Source organism: Rousettus aegyptiacus, unplaced genomic scaffold (assembly GCF_014176215.1).
Source record: "Rousettus aegyptiacus isolate mRouAeg1 unplaced genomic scaffold, mRouAeg1.p scaffold_m13_p_4, whole genome shotgun sequence".
NCBI classification, from domain to species: domain Eukaryota; kingdom Metazoa; phylum Chordata; class Mammalia; order Chiroptera; family Pteropodidae; genus Rousettus; species Rousettus aegyptiacus.
In genome coordinates, this window is record NW_023416307.1 from 94,800,613 (window position 1) to 94,820,209 (window position 19,597).

A 19,597-nucleotide genomic window follows, 5' to 3' on the forward strand; every position below is an offset into this window, starting at 1 on the left:
GGATTCATTTCTACCGACGTTGGAATTTTACTCCCTATGAGATTATCTTACCTCCCTGTTTGGCATGAAAAATTCATGGTGGGAGAGGACTACCTACACATGTAGTAGATTTTTCAAGTTTATACTATCACTAGAAAAAGACTATGAACTAAAAAAACACAATTAACATTTCACATATATTTAAAGACTAAGTGTGTGTGTGTGTGTGTGTGTGTGTGTGTGTATGTGTATGTGTGTGTGTGTATGTATTTTTTTTTTTAGGCAAGGCAGCCCTTGGTTGACCTCACAGATTGCAAGGACCTTGTCAGTTTACAATTCTTTATTTTTTTTTTATTTTATATGTCTATAGCACCTGGCCTTCCTAGGTGGTCTACCATCCAAGGACTAACCAGGCCTGATCCTGCTTAGTTTCTGAGATCAGATGGGATCGGTCTTATTCAGAGTGGCATGGCCATAGAAACATATAATTTTATAAATTTATTTATTTATTTTTACTTAGGTTATTGGGGTAACATTGGTTAATACAATTGTGTAATTTTCAAGTGTACATTATAACTTGATATCTGTATACTCTATTGTGTGTTTACCAACCAAAGTCCAGTTTCCTTCAGCTACCATATCTTTGATCCCCTTTACCCACTTCAACCTCCCCCTACCCCCTATATTTCTCCCCCTTTAACTGTCTACCTACCCCCTCCTTCTTCACTCCCTACCATCTGGTAACCACTAGTCTATAGTCCATGTCCACAAGTCTCTGTTTTTCTGTCCTGTTCATTTGTTGCTTTTAGGTTTATAGCCCACATATAAGTGATATCATGTGATTTTCAACTTTTTCTGTCTCGCTTATTTTGCTTAGTATGATTTTCTTGAGGTCCATCCGTGTTGTCTCAAATGGCAGTATTTTATCTCTTCTCATGGCTTAGTAATATTCCATTGTAAATATACATATTAAAAGTTACATTTGAACATTTTCTCAGCATCTATGTTCTAGGATTTGTTAAATTTCTCTAGATAATATAAACAATTATTTAAAAAACTTATTTTGAGGTCATTACAATTTAGTTGGAGAGAAGATAATTTAAACACTGTTAAATAACAGTGTTTGAAAAAATGTTAAAATGAGCACTAGAAAAAATGGCATAGAAGTTCTTTCTTTCTCAACTTTTTAGTTTTAAGAATAACAACAGTGATAAAATTATAACTCAGTTCCTATAGTAATTGCATAAATATAAATTACACAAAACTATTTCACAGTTAGCTAATAAAGTTCTCTATATATTTCACATGTGTACAGCTACAACTCAAAACAATAAATAGTAATTGCTAATTATAATGCTTCTTTTTGATAAACAGCTCTTTCTCATTTTCCATATCTGGAAATAAAGATGTGTATTCTGAGTGCAGTGTCCAGATTTTTATCTAATTCTTATTTTTATAAATATTCAAAATACTCCTGACACTTTGAGGTTGAAATCCTTCTCTATGATTCTGACAATACTGCTCATAGCACTCCTAAATGCATTTCATATAGTAAGGCCTCATAATAATGACTCAGCCATTAAAGTAGCAGTTGGCTTATTTCCTGGCTTATCTGTATTTGCCAGCTGATTTCAGATGTTCATGATAAGTTCCACCTGCAATTTAAGAACTCTCCAATACTATTTGGCAGAAGAGCTCAGCCTGCAGCTAGGCTTTTTGAAAATTTCATCTGGGGACAACATGTAGCTTCCTTTCTTGAGTTGTTCAGAAATGCTTTTAAATTATGTTTTATCACCTTTCATGTTTAGGAAAAAAAGGAAGTTGGTGCTATGTAATACTTAAGGTTTATTGGAATTTTATTAAGTTTACTTTAAAATATTTTTCTTGTTTTCTTTTAAAATGATCAACAGCATATACCAATAAATTGGAAGGACCTATGTCAGCTTTTTTTTTTTTTTTAATAATTTAAGAGAGGCTCTCCAAAGACTCCTCTTTCACTAAGAAATAGTCTTTACAATGATGTTCTTCAACAATGGTCTTAAAAGTAGCTTGTGATACCTTTGATACCTCTTCGACCTCATCTCCTCCTTTCTCTGCTTTTAGCTTATTCAGCTCCAGCCAATTTCTTGTTGTTTCTCCAACCATTGGTAATTTTCCCAACTTAAACTCTTTTTGTAGGTCCTTCTCCTTGCAATACTCTCTCCTTAGAAAACCCATAGCTAACTATCTTGCTTCCTTTAACTCTCAAAATTCATACTTATCCTATCCACTCTATTTAAAGTTGAAATTCACCCATCCACCTCTTTTTTTCTGCTCTATTTTCATCATAGACCTTACCTTTAATATATACTTTTTAATTTATTATTTCTTTGTTTATTATCTATCTCTAAGCATCCATATAAATGTCTGGAACATATTAGACTCTCAACAAACATTTTTTAAAACACTTTTTTTAAAATGATGGAAATATACTATGATAGTTACTTTTTTATATGTCCTCTAAGAATTATAAAACCTATTGTAAGCAGAGGCTATTCCTTTGATCTAAATTCACTTCTTTTATAAATATAGGCTTTAGTACAAGGCTAAGATCCCATGCTTAAAACAAATAAAAGGTTTTTCTTGAATGTAAAATAGATTCTCAGAATCTATAAAGGGTTGAGAGTCTAGGGGTTCCATGGCAAGATGACTTACTGGTATTGATGTGAGAAAATGGTAAGACATCAAGGTGATAGCTCTCTGAAGATTGGCATGTCCCTGTGATAGTACAGAAGTGGCAGTGCAAAAGTGGTAAAGCTAGATGAGCCTGAAAAAGCCCTGCAGCCTAGGAGATACCAGAGCATATCCCAGGTTTAGGCAAAGGCCAAGAGACTGAGCAAGTGTTGATAATAAAAAAAAATTAGAGTTAAATGTCAACCTTCCAAATACAATGAGAAATCTGAGACAAAATTAAATTAATTTAAAGAATGCAATGGTTGGGGATTTTTTATTTTATTATTTAGTAAGTTAGTTTGTTTCTTTCTGGCACAAGTAATTTTGTAGACTGAGATTCATACATCTTAGGGAAGGTTAAACAGTTATTATAAGAAAAATAAGTAATAAGCTAAATGATACCCCAAGGATCCCTCTATGCTAAGGCTTGGCACATTTCCCCAGCTTCTTCCCATAGTTTCTAATCATTCTTCCTTCCAGAAGTGTACGTGTGTGTGTGTGTGAGTGTGTGTGTGTATTTGTGTGAGCACATGTGTACATGTGCACGTGCATATGTGTGTTATGCTTTTCATGTCGATATGTGCCTGTAATTCAATTTCTTATCTGATAAACTCATTAATCTATGGACTTCAAAATTCTTCTTTCCATGGCTCCAGGTTTAAGTCAGGTGTCTCACTTATTCCCACAAAACTTATTTTATTGAAATCATTTACTTCCCTGAGTCCTACACTGCAAGTCATCTTTATAGTAACAATTGTCCTTTTGTTACTTGCTTCCATGGCGCTTGAGGCATAGATTCTTGGTGATGTTTCTGAAATCCTTCAGTTGTAAGTACTTTAAATGTATTGTTCTTAAAACAAACAACAATACATTTTTCAATAATCACACAGAGGCTAAGTAGTTGCTAAGGCAACACAGTGGCAGTCTACATTCCAATCAGTGTTCATCTGTATTCTAAACTCAGGCAATTTCTCCTCTTTCAAAGTGCCTTTTGACATATGAGATCCCTGAGCAGTATGATTCTTATTTTAGAAGGAAAGCCTTTATATTTGAAAATCATACAAGTTTTAGAAAAAATAAGATTTATAACTGGGAAACTGGGAAAATTCATATAATGATAGTTCAGAAATAAACCAGGAGAAGCAGAGACACCAAGAGCTGGAGAGGCCTAAAGACAGATAAACACCAGAACAGCATCTTTGAACTTTACACTTCTTTCTTAGTATTGTTTTCAGTTTCTCAAACTGGCATCTTTTGTGTTCATGCAGGTATGAATCTCTAACCAAAGAGGACTTAGAAAAATCCTAGCAAAAGATTCTGATCACATGGAAAGCATTGACCCAGAGTGAAAGCATACAATGATATCACAGTGTCAACTACTTATGTAAACTTCGAGCAGCTGTGAAGAGGCTACAGGATTGGAGGCCTCCACATTGCTGGAGTGTGAAGTCATTCCCCCATTTAAAATGAAATGTCATTACCACAAGAAAGAGTAAAAGATGTTGGGGGTGGGGGGCCAGAGAGAAAGCTATGAAAGCTTAAAGAAGTACAAATTAGTAGTTGTTAGATGATCACAGAGATGAGGAGCAGGCATAGAAAATGCAGTTAGTATTAATGTAATGGCTAGGTGGAGAGCCAGAGGAGAAATAGAGTAATCAGGGGGATCATTTCATAAACTATATAAATGTCTAACCAATGTACTGTATATTTGAAACTAATAATAAAATTAAATTTAAAAAATGTTGGACAAATTAAATCGACATGTATACATTCCCATAGATGTCAAAATGTAATATTCTAAAATATTTTTAGAGATCCCAGGAGCAACACATATTTAGGAGGTTTAATTTAAAATTTCATTCACAGTTATCTGCCTCTAGAATAAATTGAACTGCTTCCAATCAAGAGAAAGATTTAAAAGGATTACCTTATTCATTGTTTCTCAAATCCTATCTTTATATGAAAGCTCAGAGAGAACAGGAATGACTCCCAGTGAGAACAACACTTATTGAGTTATTCTACTCTAAAATCCAAAAATTACTTTGGTAATAGACTTGAATAAAATTTTACTGTCCTCCAATGGAACATCTCTAACAATGTAATTATAACACCTCCTGAGGCCACTAGAAATAAAATCCTTTAAGTAGTTACTTGAGCATCTAGTTATTTTCCACTACTTTATTTTCCACTATTTTCTAATGGAAGCTAATTGGTTAGTTGGGCAGCTATAATGCATATTTCCCAATATACATGTTCTCATTTTTAAAGCAATTGTTCCTACTTGAAACCATGTCTGAAGGAAATTGCTTTAAACAATGATATATTCTCCTCAGGTCAATATCCTCTAGTGATCTGTGTTTACTTATGTAGTTCAAATAATTTCAAAGGTATTTAAGTTAATATGAGAAAAGTAATTGGTATTTTTTCAGCTGCTTCCGTTGTTTCACTACAGAAATGGACATGGCAGGCAGGTTCATATTATTTTCTAAAATGGCTATTTTCTAATTGAATATAAATTGCTGCTGGCTGGTGGCAAAGAGACCAGTGAGATTGCTATGAAATCACTGCAGAAAATGATGAACATCAATAACAGGGTGTAGGCCCAGACAAAATGGAAAGGAAGATTTTAGTCTAATACTTTACAAAATGATATGAATGCTTCTACAAAATCTTACAAGAACAAAGAACGGGTCATAAAACAAATATTGATATGCAAAAAGGGATTTAAGAGCTACTATGATTCTAAAGTGGAGAATATTTAAAAATATAAAATGGTAATAGCTGTAAAATACATTGCTAGAGAGAATATCTACCTTACCCATGACTATTAAGTAATAGAATCTCTCATTAGCAAACATGAATTGATTGACCAAGACTAACCGGAGAGGAGAAAAACAAAAAAAAACATGGACCAAGATGAACAAAATGATAAACTGAAGCCAGAGGAATAGGAATATCAGTAAATGATCAATATTGAGAGTAAAACAGACTTAATTTTGACTTGCAAGAACTCAGATATTACACCACTCACAGGTCTTTGCTGTTATATTTACTTAGGAGGTATTATAGCTGCTGCCAGGAGTCTAAGTCATCCAAGAAACAGCTTAATCTAAGAGAGCAAAAGAAAAGACAATTCTAGGATGAAGACGTTGAAGTTGGCCTAGAAAGTAATTGGTAAAAATTAGAATAAAAATGCTTTGGGCTTTGAGAAAAATATCTGTAAAAAATGACTTTTTTATAACAAATTCATGACTAAGTAACCAAAGGGCCTTAGGCATAAAGTGAAGGTAACTGTTAAGTGTGTATACACAAACACAAGTAAACAAGCATGTATATTCATATAGTGAATATGAAATATACAAATCCAATATGCTTCTTTCCTCTCATTTCCTTTAAAAGTCAACATATTCTCTAAAAATATTTCAGTAAATAAAGACATTTAAGTGTATTATATACAAATATAAGGGTTATAATAGAATAAATTAAAATAAATATGTATACGTGTTGTTAGTAAAAATTTAGAAATGTAGAAGAAATTGTGGAACTGTACTGTCAACTTTTATGGAAAGATAGATTATGTTTAATATTGATGAATTAATAAATAGATGCATACATATAACATTTATAGTTATTGAGATAAATATCTGAATTCTTAAAAACAGACTGTTTAAAGTGCCTCTGAATGGAGGAGAGTAGACTCATTTTCATGTTACAGCCTTCAGTAATGATTGAATTTTACTTTCTAGCACATGCATTACTCATTGATAAAGCAAATTAAAAATAGCAAAATGAAATTATATCCATAAATATCATTAAAAAGATTACTACTAAAAGGAATTATTAACTAGCACATGATTACTTTTTACTATTGCTCATACTTATTACTATCAGTGTTAATGGTTATACTTGTACATTCTCAACTGTCAACACCCATTGTTCTGTTAATGCAAAAAGCAACTCTACTCCTTTGATAGCTTTTCTTGTATGACTCTGGTATAAGAACTCAGCCACTAATCCTTTATAAGGAGTAATGATCTATGTGAAGCAAGCAGTGATCTCTAGATGACAAATTTTATTATATTTCTTTTTGCATTAAAACATTTATAGTAACAAGTATACACTTATTTTGGTGAATCTAAAAACCAATATTGGGATATTATAGATTTCTGTAAAATAAATACATTAGATATCATAAATGGACCAGATAGAATCTCACATCAGAATTCAGGAAGAGATTTCCTACTACCCTTATTCCATTCTCCAGGACACATTTTTTTTTTCCTCTGTGATAAAGGCTAGGAGTAGGTTAAATCATCTAGCTTCTTCTTTTCCCAGAAGATTAAAGGAAGAGTGAATAACTTGCAGCTGGACTGTTTTCTACATCAAAGAGAATATGGGGATAGTTCTTTAAAAATTTTGTTATGATTATCTCTCCTTGTGAAAAAAGAAAAATAAGATGTGAGAAAGCTGAAATTTTTGTTTATAAAGCACATTCTTCAGAATGAAAGACGTAAATAAAATTTTATACATATTACAACTTATTTCCTTTTGCTATTTTAGGACTCCACACTTGACTTTATAAAACAGTTGAACCACCACCAATAACATAAAGGTCTCTTGCTTGCAATGAAATGGACTTAGAAATAATAAAGCAATTAGGAATGCCGATATAAGAACCATAAGAGATAGATAAATGTATATCAACTGCCATTGGTGGTAATTACCTTAAGTGAGGTCCATTGCATGAATAGGAGCGATGGTAAGACGCTGGACTGCACTATATACTTTCTGTTTAAGCAATGTTAACTCCAGACCTAATGCACTATTTTTTTCTCCTTGAAAGAGTTATTGAAATAGCCTGTGGTGGGTAAGCCAGATTTCAAGAGGAGTCACTAGTAATTCTCATTTACCTTAACCAAGCATGCTTGGACCGTTAAAGTGTATTGTGTCTTGGGTTAGTGAATGGGTAGTTTCGTTTTCTTTCTTTTCTTTCTTTCTTTCTTTCTTTCTTTCTTTCCTTGCGGGCGGCGGCAGGGCGGGAGGGCGGGCGGAGGCGGGAGGGAGGAGGGAGGCGAGGGGAGGGCGGGCGGGTAGGGGGCGGGCGGGAGCGGTAGCGGCGGGCGGGAGGGAGGCTGGAGGCTAGGGGAGGGAGGGAGGGAGAGCGGGCGGAGGAGGGAGGGAGGGTAGGGAGGGAGGGAGGAGGGAGGGAGGGAGAAGGAAGGGAGAAGGAAGGGAGCAGGAATGGAGAAGGAAGGGAGAAGGAGAGGAAGGAAGGGAAGGAAGGAAGGAAGGAAGAAGGAAGGAGGAAGGAGGACGGAGGAGAGAGGAGGAGGAGGGAGGGCTGTCTTCTTTCTTATTCTTTCTTTCTTTCTTTCTTTCTTTCTTTCTTTCTTTCTTTCTTTCTTTCTTTCTTTCTTTCTTTTCTTTCTTCCTTCCTTCTTTCCTTTCTTTTTTCTCTTTCAACAAATAACTTCTATATTTAATCACTTTATAAGCAGATATTATTTATCCAATGAGAAAACTGAAGCTCAGTCAAGTGTAAGTGCTTAAAGTAGCACAGCTAATAAGCACCAAGTCAGGCTTTCTGACCTTAAAGCTCTTATTTCTTCTTAGTATGCTGTTGTAGATATCAGTTAATGTTTTAACAACGATATTTTGCATATGGTGCCTTTTTCTTTAACTTAGAGTTGGACTACTATCAACCAGTCTGACACATGAAAAGTTAGGGTGTAAGACGCCTGGAAGTCATCAAAATTTGAGCTTTAATTGCAAGCATTCCATCAATAATAACTCCAGATGACATCTGATATCCCTGTTTTCCTCTTACTTCCTTCTTTAATCTTAAAAAGCAAGTCTATGAGAATTACAATTGTGGACATTAGCAAACCCAATTTATATATCTGGTGCTAAACTCAATTTACCTTTTAAAAATTCAAATATTATTTTTTAAAATACAAACCTAAAATATGCTGTATGTGAATTATGTTATTGAAGTTGAAATAATTTATTTTGTTGTTATTGTTGTTATTTGAGTTTAAACCTCATCATAACAGATATTTTAATAAAGCTCTTCTGTACCTGTTCTATTTTATAAACTGTTTATTAATCTGTTTATTGAGGTAACATTTAAAAGTTGAGGTGTATTAAGTAGCAAATCCTTATCTCATAAAGATGAGCTGAATAAAAAAAATAGTCTACAAATAATCCTAAGAATTGAAATATTAAATTATCCATTATTTAAAGAAAAATTAAGACTTAAAATTTTTTTAGTAAAAGGTATTTTATATTTAAAATTCAGTAATTTATTTGTATTAACATATGAAGTACATGATATGATATATTTAATTTCTAAAAATATATTTTATCATCTAGATAATTATAAAAAACAGAGATACTATGTAAATTGCCTTCAGGTTATTATGTATTGGAAAGCCTTAAATAATTGCCAATAATAAAATTATTTACACAAATTATATGAGTTGTCAAAGAGATATGTGATTTCTTACTGAAGAAATCACTATTCTTAAGTGCTTTTATGTGCAAGTGACTTCTATTTTTATGATGTATTAGCTCAGAAAATCAAACTGCCACTTAATTTTGCTCTAGTGAGCCTATTGTCTTCATTTCATGTCTTTCTTGGAATACATCTTTCTCTGTATTCTTGAAGATTTATTCATGAACTCCCATTACCATTAATATGGGTTGTATAACTATCCCCTGTACAACCAATGGTAAATGAAATCTCTTTGACATAGTTTTCTGGCATTTAAATGAGTTTTGGGCTTTATAAAATACAATTGTGGTGCAGTGTTACTAAAATAAACACCAAGAAGATATGAGAAAAAAATTAAAGGTGTCTTTTATAATCACACATGAGAGGCCACACTTTCTCAAACTGAAAGATACAGCTGAGAGAAATTTTCACATACTCCATCTGATCATCACTAGTTTGGGGGAATTGAGCCATCTCCCATGGAATGAATAGATATTAAATTCAAAATCTGACTTAACCATCAGATCACATAGCTTTTTTTTTCTTTTAATACTGAAAACAATGGCAAAGTTTTTATTGCTAGTACTTGACTTTTTAAATCGTAGAAATAGTATTTATAGCTCAACTGCTTGCAGAAGACTGTAATCGTTTCACATTTGTTTAATGTGAATAGCCTCACTGTTAGGAGAGTTACAAAATTTCCTGTGGTAAAGTCACAAATAATAATTAATGGGACATCTGGGAGTGTACTACGTATTACAAAATATAACACAGATATATCGGAAATATGCTTCTCTCACAAATTTTACCCCTATCTTCTGTCACAGTTTCTTTAAATCCCACTCTTATAATTTGTCTTCTAATATCTCAAAGGAATTTAAGAAACTACCTTCTGGAACTCATTTATAAAAATGAATTCAGAAGAAATCTACTAGTGCTTACTAATCAGGAAGGAGCAACATGATGAACCATTAACAGTTTAGTGGACCTTTTTCATCCAGCAAGCCAACTGAGAACTGTGCTTGTTTAAATTTAACAGGTTTCAGTCAGGGAGGAATGGGACCTCAAATTTACAGGAATAGGGAAGGTGTAATAAAGGAGAGAGGGGAGCACCTCTGACCACTTCGCAGTGAACTCAAAGTTGGTTCTGCTCTCCATGGTAGTGAGAGATTACAATTACAACCCAATCTCATTCAGTTCAGTGATTGCTTTATAGTACTAGCTGTGCAGTGTATATAAGCTTTGGATTTAGACAGACCTGGATTAATGTCCTTTATTTTTACATAAATAATTTTTTTTGAATCTCATTTTCCTAATCAGATAGTTCTTGACAGATTTTAGCATTGAAGAAGACAATAAATGAGGTGGCAACTAGTTTGATATTTGGCATATGATAATGTTCTGTTTGCGTCAGGCTTCTTTGTTCTTTGCTTTGCTTCCCCTGGAACTAGCAGTCACTATGACCAGCAGTGAGCTTTTGCTCTTATTTGTAACTACCCTGTTTGAACATCTGTTACTTAAACTAAGTTTACTGCATGAAAAATTGTAAATGATTTTACATACATTTTGGTATTTAATGGAACTCTTGAGTTGCTGTGGCATTCTTTCCATATGTGCTGCCCTACCCTAGGATGGTTACCACTGTGGTTTTTATGTATAGTAGCTCCCTGAGATCATATTTTGGAAAGCATCTTGAGCCACAAGCAACAGAATTACAACACTATGTAGGCCTAGAGTGGTATGAAGAGTATGCATCAAGGGTGCCACACAATACTATCATATAGCTTGTTTTTAGATCAGGTAAGTTTAATTGCATTTCAGATGGAAAAGCCTAAATTTCTGTTACATTTATAGTCTTATGTATATTTCCTCCACTCTGCTATTCTGAAACCATGATGTTTGGAAAAAGTTAATCTATCAGCTTTCGAAGGATGAATTGAAGAGTGGAAATATGTTTCAATGCATATGTATTAAATTCTATTATTTTTCAGGTTAAATTCAAGTTTTTGGTGCACATCTAATTAGAAGAAATGGTGTTTATGTTGTTATTAGAGTCCTTTGATTCTAAGAAATGTTCTCTGGATCATGAAGTTAACACATGAAAGAACCAATATATGATCAAAGTTTATCAGGCTTTTTTCTAGAAATACGTTAATCTCTGCTGAGTCCATTTAAAGGCAAGAAAGAAAGCACATACACACATACAAAAACATAAATTTATTAATAAACGCTCGGGAACCTCGGTCACTTAGTATTTGAATCTTAAGACTGGCGCAATTTTACCAGTAACGCTAAACAGTTGCTGCATGTCTAGCGCCATTTGAGGAAATACGACCTTTCTTGCATATACCTTCAAATAAAAGTCAGCTTGCTTGCTAATACCACGTGGGTTTGCAGGTTGTGCTGCTCCTACCTCAGAGACATATTGAAGGGATTTAATGGTGTTTATTAATTATAAAAGAAAAGCTAAGTTCTTAAATTCAGTAATACAATTGCAATAGATTATCCCATTTATTTTTTAACTCTTTATGTTCTAATTTGTGGCTGTGGAAGTGCTCATAAATTACTATGGTATTTCAACAATTGCAAATGATGTCTGGAGAGACATAGTTCAGTATTAAACAATTCAAATTAGCCTAAATTTGTATATATGTAACTATAGACCAGGAATCAACAAACTATGGCCCACAGACAAAATCTATCCTGATATAGTTTATTTTGGTAGCACAGTTTTGTTCTTTTGTTTAGGTATTGTATCTGCTACTTTTGTGCTACGGTGACAATGTTGAGTAGTTGTAGCAGAGCTATATAGACTATGAATCTAAACTATTTAAAATCTGGTCCTTTATAGAAAAAGTTGAACAATCCTTTGTTAGGTAGCTAGTCAGATATGAGACTTGTGTACCCAGAATTCTACTACCACTGGGGTGTTCTTTGGGCAGTCTCTAGGTTGGTCCCCAAATCCTTTGTTCCGCTGTCACTCACATCTTACTAGATACCTTACATCTTGAATGTACATAAAGAGTGTTACTGATTTTTATATTGGCAACTAGATATACAGTGAATGGTGAAAGTATAGACAATTTAATCATAAAATATTTTAAAATATTTAACTTAATCTTAATGAATACATCAAATTTAGCTTTACATAAATAGTATTTATTTTTTCAAATTTTTTAATTCACTCGATGTAATTTACATAACTTCCAGTTTTACATATTTGACCCCTTTTATGCCATCTACCTTCTATATAAATAATATTTAAATTTTCATTTTCCTCAATTATCATTTTTATCCTGTCTATTAAGTTTAATAGAAAATCTTGAGTATTTTGGAAAAATGTTTTAAACATTAAGAATAATCTTAATTTTCAAATTTTTTAAATTAATTATACTTTTTATTTTTGATTTTAATGTATTCAGATTTTACACTTTGAATACAATTACATTTATGCTTAATCTTTTAAATCACTGAGAATAAGTCCAAAAATTAGAGAGAAACAAAACTATGAAAGTGAAGTTCAGAAAAGGGTAAAGGGTGAGAAGAAAAAAGGGAATTTTGAAATTACGACAATATATTTTATCAAGGTAGGAGGTAGAGTATAATTATTAAGTAGTGTGTTGGCTGATTTTGTAGCTTTTTATTTAGGCCTATGTAGTATGTGGGCCTTCATTTGTGCTCTTGTCCAAGGCCCTGCAAATGTCTGTAATGAGCCTGATCGATTCCAATCTAGGCAGTAATCAGCTGCTTTTGGGATTGATTATAACACTTCATAGTTTTCTTATTTTTTCATAATTATGCACTATTTGGGTAAAGGCACTGTTATTTTCATAACTAGGATTTATGCGGCCTTCTGACTAGAGTGTTAACTTGTAATTGAAAAGTTATATTTTTAAGAAAATATAAAATGTCTACTAAATATATTTAAATTAGTGTATCTAGTTGCTTAAGCATATTGTAAAAAAACATTTGCAACAATTTTCTTCAATAAATGAAATTGTCTATTTCGGCATCAGGAGAAACAACTGAATTCGGTTTAATCAAATGTAGATAATTAAATTAAAATATAGGCTATGGTTACTTGCAAAATTTACTCAGTTGAGAGAGGGGGGCAATGGAAAGCACATAACTGATTCAGGCTTTGGAAGTAAAAACGAGGTAAGAGAGGTCCCTGTGATTTCTGACATGGGGACTATGCATTATATATATGACAGTGTGAACCAAGGAAACACAGAAATTTAAATTGCAAAAGCTGACCTTCAAGATTGAATTTGCAGGTGAATTTCCCCCAGGTAGTCTAAGTCAAGGTGGGGCAGTAAGTTTATTTACCTAACAGCAATTAATGTTTTTTCAAGCAACACTGGTTACAACAACTAATCTGAAATCAACCTAAAATAGATGCTTCTAACAGAAACATTTTAGAACTGCATCTGCACACATGCTCTGACATGCTTTGAGCAACTCCATTAAAATGATAAGCTTTTTTTAAAGACTTTCCATGATCTCTCCATTGGACATTTTATCAGCTGTTACTTCTCTCTGGGCTCTGAAGCTTTTACTGATTTAACTAACTGAATCAAAACACGTAGGCCTTTCACTTTAGGCGTGTGTTTTCTCCTTGATTAAGAGAGTGCTTCCAAGCTGGCCCAAGTGTTCATAAAGGCTATTTGTCTTCTCAGGACAAGATACACTGTGAATGTAGCTTGTAAGCAAAAATATGGGTGATTTCCCTGCTTGTTTCTATGTCTTTTTTCTCTGAAAACAAAAAGGACCAAAGAAGTCCCATCTGTGTATTTCCACCTTCTGCTTGACGTCACTGAAGCTCAAAAATATTTTAAATGAATTTGGCAATTTCTTCTTATTTTACTCATGATCTGTATATATAGTTGGTCTGTTTGCTAGCCTTTGTATTCAATTTAATTTAGCAAACTTTAATTCCTCAATGAAAGCTTCACTTTGCCCCATTATTTCCTTCTCCACTGCCTTCAACTACTTTAGGCAAAGCCAGCATCTTTTGCATCTAACACAGTGAGGACTGCCTCCTAACTAGTTGCTGGCTTCCATTTTTGCTCCTGTTCATCCTATTTTCCATATGGCAGCCAGGCTGATTTTTAAACAATTCTCTACTTGTTCTCCTTGACCTTCAGTGTCTTCCTATTAACTTCCAAACGAGACTCTTTAACATTGTCTTGGCCTCACAGCTTCAGATCCTAAATCTTCTTCAACTAAATCTCAGACATTCTTTCCTTTTGGAATTATTCTGTAGCTGAGCTGGCTTTTCTCACTAGGTATATTCCTGTCTCATGTAGCAAAAACATGGAATAGACTAACTTTCCCCCATCAAAAGCAGGTTCTCCCTTATGCTTTTTGGTCTCTCTCACTCTATTCTTTTTTTATTATAGCACTTATTATAATTATCAATAATATATTTTTGTTTGATAATTGCTATGATTTTTTTCTCTATTATTTTAAGCTACAAGAAGGTAGAAACCTCATATCTTTTAAAATTAGAGTTTTTGCTAGAGATTAGCACAATGTCTGACATGTAGATACATAATATTTAGTGAATAATAATTGATGGTTGACTGAATTAATTAATCAATAAGTTACATGTGGGAAAACCCTTAACATTGCCTTCAAGAAAGATTTTTCTCCCAAGGTAAAAGAGCTTAAAATACAGGTAAAATTCATTAATAAACAAGGATTAGAGAATATTAATACTCCTGTGTCTGTGATATACAACATACATAAATAAAAATGAAAAAATATATATGTTAGAATTTGAGAGAGACAAAAGAATAACCACAAATATATCTGGAAAGGTTTCTTGATACTGAGTTTGAAGGTGCCAAAGTATTTGAATTTTAGCTTGTAGGAAAATGAGAAATCAATGAGTGTGTTTAAGCAGCAGATTGATATGGTCATGTTATGTTTTATTAAAATGACTTCTGTGTGTGTGCATGTGTGTGTGTGTGTGTGTGTGTGTGTGAGAGAGAGAGAGAGAGAGAGAGAGAGAGAGAGAATAGTTTTGAAGAAGGTAAATGATTTATTTAGCAGGGCACTAAAATAGCTCAGCAAGAGGCCATGAGAGAGTCTGTCAAAAAATAGCATGAAGCAGAATTTACATCACAATAATGTAGGGAGAAAGAACAAATCAATGGTAAGTAAAGATTTCTAAGTTGAATATATCTGAAGCAGTCGAATGTTGATATACACAAATGAAGTAAAGTACATGTATATGATATATTGATATATATGAAAATTAAACAATATAGTTTTACACATACCTATTGTCTCCAGCTGATATTTTGGTAGCTGAATTTTGTCATCTACTTTCCCTCCAGCTATTGCTAAACATATACCAAAAAAAAAAAAAAAAAAATGAAGAACACACTCTTGGTGGCTGTTACCCTGATAACCACTGGGATGAGAACACTGCTCTTTTAAAGAAGTCCTGACAGATAGTAGCAGCAAAATTCTTGTGTCTTGAAAAAATAAATGAAAGAACTATAACACTCGATACATTTTCATCTCTACCATATAAAGTATGTATGATACAGTTGGCTAAATCGACTAGTTGATAATGAGAATACAAACTCTAAGCAAAGAGTCAAGTCATTTTAAATAGACTTAATGAATCAGCCAAAGCCAACTTATTGGTCTCTAGTTGAACACTCTTAATATTAAATAACACAAATGTTCGTCTTTCCAAAGAAAACAGAAAGATAAGGAGAGAAAACATATATAATAAACTTGACGCTACTCAGAAAAAGTCAGTTGATCACTGTTTACATGTAGTTTAAACTTTGAAGTTTACACAAGCTCATTAATTACTCCACCCAGGATATCGAATGGCTCCTGAGGAATGCAAAAATAATTTTATACCTTTAATAAAAAATAATTTTAATTCATCTCTTGAGATCATGTTATTGTGGATTATAAACATTGGTAGATTTAGGAAGACATTATTTCACTCCATGCCTGACTCTCCAAAGCTGTTTGTACTTAGACCATTATACAACCTTGAATTGCTAAGAACTGATTAAACTTCATTAATGAGGCACTTTGTTTAACTGACAGTGACTGAAATGGAAAAAAAAGAGTCATTAAGAGTTTCCAGATAGCTTAAATTAGCCTTAATTTTTGACAAACACTGATTTACATATTTTCTTAAATGTCTTTGAAGCCCTGAAAAGGATTGTATTGGTTTATTATGTTCTGAGAAAAGAGGCATTTCAACAATTTGATTCAATCACTAGGAATACTCACAAATTGAAGAAGGTAGACTTGGGGTAATGATGCATTTCACTTAGGCCAACATGAAACTATTCTGGCTATTCAAATTTATTACACAGGAGGAGTTACTATATTTTGTTAAGGTATCATCCAAGACAGCTAAACCACGTAATAAATTTTTGAAGTGCTTCAAATCTAGAGAACAGATCATACAATCATAATTTTATGTGATAATGCTCAAAGAGATTCACTCTAGAAAGAAAAAGCGTTTGTCTTTAGAATATGTTTACTTACCAGATTTTTGCTAACTAGAGTCGGGTGGGCAAAACTGTGGATGGGCCCCCTGTCTTAAGAAATGCTTCCTATTTCTGCAGCAAGCTATTAAATACTCATGCATTTAACACAAAAGCATATGTATGTGTATGCTTCATTTTTTAGGCATTTTTATACACACATCTACACACCTAAAGAAAAGGGATAAATCTGAGCTACAGACATTATTCCTAGTCTAATGCTTTTGGCTTTATTTCAAAAAGGAAAAAAGTACTCAGATGACTAAGATACTCTTTAAGGTGAAGTCAGAATCTAGGAGGTATGAAGAATGATAATCTAGAGCATACTTTGAAATTTTAATGCACAGAGGAATCAAGGATCTTATTAAAACTCGGATTCTGAATCAGTAGGTCTGAAATGGGTCTTGTAAATCTGTATTTCTAAGGAGCTCTCATTTGATATTAATTCTCTGGTTTTTCAGACTACACTGAATAACAAGAGTCTAAATTATGACCATAGAATGATAGAATGGAAAGAGAACAAAACTAAATCTTTTACTCCCACAGTATACATGCAAGTAAATTTTGCTTTTCAACTTAGGGTAGGTTTTCTTGTTTTCTTCTGCAAGTCTTAAAAAGAAGACTTTTTTCCTATCCGAACACAATATAATTTTAAAAAATTACTATATATAAGTAATTTTTCAGTTAGCATATTTATCTAGTAACTGGCTTACAAATGTTTACATTGTACTAAACATATATTTTTAGGCTGTGACCTAAAATTTTGTGTTCTGTAAATGCAACTGACTTCAAGATTTTATTAGTACCATAATTAGTCATTAAATCCCAGTGGTTCCAGCAGAAAAATAAGGATGCATATTTATGCTAGGTAGTAAAATATGCTACAGTGTTTACTCATCCATCTATGCCAGTCTCAGTCACTATCTAAGCAACTTGCCTCATGGCCACGAGAGAAGTGTAAGAAGACATACTGTTCTCTTCATAAGACCAGAGCCTTTAAAATACAGCAGATTTCCCACACATTTTCAACATTTTAAAACTAGATTGAATAACACCCCTATGAAGAATCAAGTAAGAAGCATTTCCCCTCATCTCTGCAATACTATACAGTAAAGTTTTTACTACTTAGAACACCTCATTCACTTATTTACTAAATGTATTTTAAGTGCATATTTTCCAAAAATGGAAAGAAAAATCTCTAACCTCAAGGTGTTTGATTAGAGTTTCAAGTATGTAGGCAGCTATATATGATGAAATGAGCTAATATCTCTAATAGATTATGCATGACATGCAGCAGGACCTCAAGAGAAAGGGGCAAATTAGTGATGATCTTAAGGAAAATATAGTTTTAAAACTGTGTTTTAAGGGTGGAATTAAAAGGTTAAATAGTCTAAACAGACAAATTGGGGTTAGGGAAAGAAAAAGTTCCAAGAAGAAGGAGGAACATTCCAAGCAGGGGAAATAGCATATTCGAAAGGCAGGGTTGCATTAGGGTCTGTGACTTATTTAGGGATCTTCATGTCATTCAGAGATGGTGTCATGTATGAGGAGAGTGAGAGGTGAGATTGTGTAGGCAGGATCACATTAGGAAGAATCTTCTATCTTTAAAGAAAGAAGCTTAAATCTTACCTTTACGTTGAAGAAAGCCATTTAAAATTTCAGCATCTATTATATCAGTTTTATAATTAGATGAATTGCATATAATTTCTCTTCTTTGCTAAACTAAATATGCAAATAAATCTTTTTTGGACATACTTGATTTTTTTCCACACTAATTGGCTTAATATTAAAAATTAAAATGTTTCCGGTTTCCACTCATTTTCCTTTTCTTTTGTATATGCCAATCTTTAGGTAAACAAAGAATCTGATTTTTTTCTTGTACGAGACTACATTTCTCTTTTCTTCTAGATTTTTTTTTTTTTTTTTTTTGCTATGAGAGTAGAGAGAGCACTGTTTCTACCAGTATTCCCATCAGTTCTTTCCTCCATCTATTACAGATCTCAGATGTAGCACACTCATTTCTCTATTTTTTATTCAAGTGTCATACTTAGTTCCATATCAGATAATCAAAACTATTCTAAACACTTACATTACTCTGTTAGGTGTGTGTGTGTGTGTGTGTGTGTGTGTGTGTGTGAGAGAGAGAGAGAGAGAGAGAGAGAGAGAGAGAGAAAGAGAGAGAGAGAGATTGTGATTTGAATATCAGAGGCATAAATTTGACCTTTTATTAAATGCTGAAAGCAAGGAGGAGAAGTGAGGATTTGCAGATATCTAACAGTTATTAGCTGGCAGTACAGCCTAAGTTATTTTCTTTAAGCATGTAATAGAGGATGTGTACACTGGAAAGTTTCTTTAAGTTCAATCAAGTGTTAATTACAGAAAGAGCCCACATTACCACTTAACATGTGAGTATCAGGATGTCTTCCTTTTTCTGAAATTAGAGATTTGGTAAAGTACTTATGTAACACAAAACTACTAAAATAATATTTTTCATATCGTAATTAAAATAGTGGTGTTTCTCTTTGTGAACAGACAATTTACTATGGAAGTATCTTTCCATTAATATACATTATAGTTTAGTAAAAGAACCTCATTAAATATGGTGCTTGGTAGGAATTTTGAATTTTACTTGAAATATTGAGGAAATGAGACTTAGTTTGGCTATTTCTTTAAATCGTCTGAAATTCTTAAATATAAATTTGTGATGAAAACTTCTAATTTTATAGTATTAGGTAAACAAAATGCATAAGTGGTTATATAATTTGGACTTTATAAGTACAGTGGCCTGCCTGGTATACCCTCTTTTCTTTGGCAACAGATGGCTCTTGAATAAGAAAACCTCTTTCTAAAGGACTTTCCAGTTTAGCTTGGCTTCATTGTTTAT

General features: G+C 33.0%; 1 pseudogene; it reads right to left on the minus strand.

Moving 5' to 3' along the window:
* Positions 1 to 340: 340 nt before the first annotated feature.
* LOC118602030 lies at positions 341 to 459 on the minus strand (annotated as a pseudogene).
* Between the last annotated feature and the right edge of the window lie 19,138 nt (positions 460 to 19,597).